Genomic DNA, 5,875 nt, shown 5'->3' with positions numbered 1-5,875 from the left:
TTGATGAAAAAAAAAGAATCTTATTGATATTCATCATTAATTTATTGAATAAGCCTTAATCAGGGGGCTTTCTTTGTGTCTGGCACTGTACTAGATGCTGGTGGCATAATAATAGGCAAAATAGATATGATCCTTTTTCATATGGAGGAGAAAGTCTATTTTGTGTGACATACCTTATATAAATAATAACCAATTCCTTACCTTTGGAGGCTATGATTAGTGTTAAGAGAGAAGGATAGGGTGCTATGAGAGAGTTTAACTAAATCAGTTGGTCAAATATGACTTCTTTAAGAATAGAAATTAACTTGGATCTGAAGGATTTGGTTTTGCCAATTTTTCATCAGGTCACAAGGTTATTAAAAAAATGTATTTTGGCTTCATGTCTAATAGATCCAAAGAACTAGCAACAGTTGTTTGCTGAGTTAGCTAAAACTATCTCTTCCCTACTAGAGAAAATGGGTTCACACCCATTTAAAATGTTTACATTTTAGCCCTGACTGGTGTAACTGGTTGGGAGTCATGCTGCCAACCAGAAGGTAACCAGGTCACTGGTTCATTTCTTTGTGGTGCAAGACTTTGCACCATTTGCACCACTTGGTGTAATCTGATGTTCCTCTCTGTTGCGGGTGTGTGAGAGGCAGTGATGGGATGTTTCTCTCACACATTGCTTCTCTCCTCTCTCCCTCTCTCTTTTACCCTCTCTCTGAAGATAAGTAAATAAAATCTTTTGAAAAATGTTTGCACTTTATTCCTGCTTGGGTGGCTCAGTTTTTGGAGAATCATCCCATACAGCAGCAATGCCTCTCTCTCTTCTACTTCTACTCTTTCAAAAATTAATAAATATGACCTTGAGTGAGGATTTAAAATATTTACATTCTACTTTCTTTAACTATTTTTCTAGTGTTTTTAGATATAAATAGGAGAATAAGGCTCAAGATTCCCTAAAGCTGCATATGTTCTGATGCATAATGAAGTTTGGGGTGAAATTAGAAGTTGTACATTGCCACAATCCATATCAATAGAAAAGCTTTATTGGATTTGAGTTAGAGTGAATAGGAATTGAATTAAATTAATGGTAAAAAATATAAAAAACAGAAGACTTTATTGGGATTGATACAGACTGTTAAGTGATCAAGTCAGTACACTGTTAGAATGGTGGCAGAAAACAAAACCATTGGAAACCCCTGCTTGCTTAATATACAGAATTGGGTAAAACATTGATGGATCCAAAACAAGTAAATGAGAAACTGACCCCATTGCACAGATCGAAATTCTTTTGAGACTTTGGGTAACAATATGATTTACTTAAATAAAAATTTTCTAAATTACAACTCAGAGCTGTCAGCTCATGAAAAGAAAATTTCAGAATAGGCTGTAATTGATATTGAAATACTGAAGCCAGTAAATCTTAAATGTAAGAAAAAACAAAGAGATGATGGTTTCTCAGGAGAATGCCATAAAACTTCTGTCCTTCAAAATACTCAAAAAACTAGCAGAATTATTAAATTTTTAAATCCTTTCCTTGTAGTGAAACTTCATATAAAGCCATTAATAAGCCACGGCTATGAACAAAACAGTTTTTTCTTCCTTGGGGAGTTTATGTAATAAGAGGGCAAATACTAGGTCCACAGAGAATTAATACCCTAGGAAAATAGAAGAAAGATGAACAAAGAAGTATCATCAACATTGTATAGGTTTGTCAATCATCAAATCCCTTTCTTGTGTTGTAAATCTTTAATAGAGTTCAAAACAATAAAAATAAAATTACTTTCAACTAGAACTTAACATACAGTAAAAAAGTGAAAACTCAAATATGTACTTCCATTTAGTTTTGCTCCTGTAACTTCTATTATGGTCTATCCTTGTGGACTTTCTTAGTCAAGGAAAAACTCTTGTTTCCAGAGTTTCTAATTTTATTTTCCACATCCAAATGGTATAGATAAATGCTATACTCACTTCATTTTATCACTTTCAGTAGCACAAATAAAACTGTCCTTTTTCTTTCTGCAAATACTTACTGGTTACTCAGTAATTTTTAAAAAATCCTCACCAGAGGATGTGCTTATTGATTTTGGGGAGAGAGAGAGAGAGAGAAAGAAACATCACTTTGAGAGATGAACATTCCATCAATTGCCTCCTACATGCACCACTACTAAGGATCAAATCTGCAACCTAGGTATGTTCCCTTTCAGGGGATCGAACCCACAACCTTTTGGTGTACAGGACAATGCTCAAACAAACCAAGCTACCTGGTCAGGGCACTAGTAAATTTGAAGCAATATTTTAGTAAATGTTATTAATTAGGTACAGATTTCATTCCAAGTCAGGGTGAAAAGAAGAATCGTGAAGAAGAATTAGGTACAGCCTAGAAGTCACTATATTGCAAGATGAGGGATGACCTGATTGTTGGAGTTAATAAGAGTCACCAGTGAATCAAATTCTATCTCATCCTTTAGATAAGATATACTTTTATTTATTATAGTATGCTTAGGGCATGGTCTTATTTGAAATCAGGAAGTAGGAATCAATATTGCCTTGGCCAAAAATTTCATTTGTTTTTTCCCTATAGGATGGCTCTAGTAGTGTTTAGTTATCTAACTTCATTCAGAACAATTTTGTTAGATTGTATTGTGGCAGCTGTAATAACAGCATGCATTAAAAAAACTTATCAGAATTGGTGAATTTTTTGTAGCCATTTTTAATATTAAAGATGGAAGAAATAAGCAACATTTTCAACATATTATGCTTTATTATTTCAAGAAAGTTAAAAATGCAACTAAAAGAAAAAGAAAAAAAGACCTGTGCAGTGTATGAAGAAGATGCTATGACTGGTCAAACATGTCAAATGTGATTTGTGAAGTTTCATGCTGGAGATTTCTCAATGGCTGTTGCTCCTTGGTCAGGTAGATCAGTTGAAGTTGATGGCCACCAAATTGAGACATTAATTGAGACCAACAGCTTACCATGTGGGAGATAGCCTACATACTCAAAAATATCCAAGTCAGTAAAGTTACTGGTGAAAATTTAAAAAAAATGTCTTCTATTTTATGGAAAAGACAATATGAACTTTTTGTCACACCTAATGCCTATATAATCATGTTCAATACTAAATAAAGCAGGCTCATTTATATGAGTTTGGAGAATTAATCCATATGTTAAAAGCATGCTAATTGAACAAAACTACTTTATTAGTGACATTCATTTCTTAGTGCGAATATATATGGTTCCTGCTGTTAATGAATAAAAGAAAGTTTCCGAAATCAAATCTTAAGATATAATTAAATGGGATATATGACATTAAGCTTCACTACAACTAACCATTATTATTATTGTGGTGCATTTATATGGCACTTTGTATTTGCCATGTGTAAGATAAAAACAGACACATAGACCAATGAAACAGAATAGAGAGCCCAGACATAAACCCAAGTCTCTATGGACAATTAATATTTGACAAAGAGGGAAGAAGTATAAAATAAAGTAAATATAGCCTCTTCAACAAACAGTGTTTGGAGAGCTGGACAGCTTCATGCAAAAAAATGAAAATTGATCACAAACTTACACCACACACAAAAATAAATCAAGGTGGATGAAAGACTTAAATATAAGACATAATACGATCAAAGTTCTAGAGGAGAACATAATCAGGAAAATCTCAGATGTTCTATGCAGCAATATTTTCACCAATATGTCCCCTAGAGGAAGGGACATAAAGGAAAGAATAAACTAATGGAATCTCATTAAAATAAAAAGCTTCTGCACAGCAAAATAAAACAGCATTAGAATGAAAAGGGAACCAACTCTATGGGAAAATATATTTGCCAATTATACTTCAGGCAAGGGTTTGACATCCAAATTTGTAAAGAACTCACCTGACTCTACTCTGAGACAAAAAATAATAATTTAAAAAATGGGCAAAGGACTTGAACAGACACTTCCCCAGGGAGGACATACAAAGGCTTCAGAGACATATGAAAATACGCTTCACATTGCTAGCCGTCAGAGAGATGAAAGTTAAAACCACAATGAGATACCACTTCACACCAGTGAGAATGGCCATCATGAACAAATCAACAAAAAACAAGTATTGGAGAGGATGTAGAGAAAAGGGAACCCTAGTTCACTGCTGGTGGGATTGCAAACTAGTGCAGCCACTGTGGAAAACAGTATGAAATTTTCTCAGAAAACTTAATATGGAATTGCCTTTTGACCCAGCAATTCCACTGCTAGGATTATATCCTAAGAACCCTGAAACACCAATCCATAAGAACCTATGCGCCCCAATGTTCATAGCAGCACAATTTACCATATCCAAGTGCTGGATGCAGCCTAAGTGTCCATCAGGAAATGAATGGATCAAAAAATCAATGGTAGATTTACATAATGGAAAACTATGCAGCAGAAAGAAAGAAAAAACTCCTAACCTTTTTGACGACATGGATGTAACTGGAGAGCATTATGCTAAGTGAAATAAGCTAGGTGGTCAAATACAAATAGCATATAATCTCACCTTTAAGTGAAAACTAATCAACAAAACAAACAAGCAAGCAAAATATAACCAGAGACATTGAAACTAAGAATAGACAGTAACCAGAGGGGACTTAGGAGGGGATAATGGGAGGAAAGTAGGAAGGATTTTCAGGAACAACTACAAAGGACACATGGACAGAACCAGTGGTTGGTAGCATCAGGGGACAGAGGTCGGGATGGCTGTCTTGCGGGGGAGAGGTGGGAAGAAAAAAGGCATACAACTGTACTTGGACAACAATAAAATTTCAAAAATTAAAAAAAACAGAGAATTATTTTTTCTCCATAGCTACTATTTGCATACCATTAGTGATTCCCAGCTAGTGTTTACTACTGAATGGAAAACTTTAAATATAACTCTACTATTTAAAAATGTATAGTTCCTCAAAACATTTCCATGAATGAAGATCATGGTTCTAGAAATTATATAATATTTTAAAATGCCTTCTTGTGTTTATTGCAATGAATGTATGAAGGGAAAGAGAGACAAACATGATAAGGTTGAAGACAACCGATTGTGAGACAGCTAACAGAGCAGCTGATTATTCAGGAAGAGCAAATATGTGGCATTAGGAAAATCCCAGAGCTTTTTTTCCCATTGTTATCTTTGGTTCCCACTCACACACAAAGAAATGTACTTTAGAACTCCTAATCCTTATCTCACCTAAAGAGTTTGAATCTATAGTATAAAAAACAAAACAAAACCCAGAACTAAGTCTGTGTTCTCATCATATAGTAATTGGCATATCTTCTATTTCATTTTATTAGTAGTTTCTACTACTAATAAAGGATAATTTCTATTTAAAATGCCCCAATCAAATAGTCTTTTTCATTCTTAAAGACATACAAAATATTTGTAAGCTTTAATAAATCAGATAATCTCTTTGTATGACAAATTTCCCTTAGTAGATGATATTGCAGTCAGTAAACTGTTATTTTTTAAAATCTTGAAGATATAATTGATCAGACAACAAGCCTAAGGAGAGGCAAGGGATCAATAACCCTTTCTCCTTAACTTTATAATATCAATGAAAACCTGTGAAATTCACTGAAAATATTAAAACAAAAATGCTTAAAGTTTTCTATCCATTTGCAACCCCTGAATTTCAGAATCTAACATTAATTTCTAGATTATCTATTAGAAATACATTTTGCTACAAGTGAGGTTTGAAAGAGATCATGTAAAGCAAAGGAGAGCAAAAAATTCTCTGTGACTGCAATATTATCTTAGTAGTCTTAGCATAAATGTAATAGATATTGAAATATATGATAAAAAGCAAAATAGATATCTCTAGCTACAGTAAATATTCCTTGTCTTCCTGTGCTAGGGATACTTAAAGGAAGCCCT

Source organism: Sturnira hondurensis, unplaced genomic scaffold (assembly GCF_014824575.4).
Source record: "Sturnira hondurensis isolate 20B ecotype Veracruz unplaced genomic scaffold, ASM1482457v3 Scaffold0025478, whole genome shotgun sequence".
Classification (NCBI taxonomy): Eukaryota; Metazoa; Chordata; class Mammalia; order Chiroptera; family Phyllostomidae; genus Sturnira; species Sturnira hondurensis.
Note: the sequence above shows the minus strand (reverse complement) of the source record.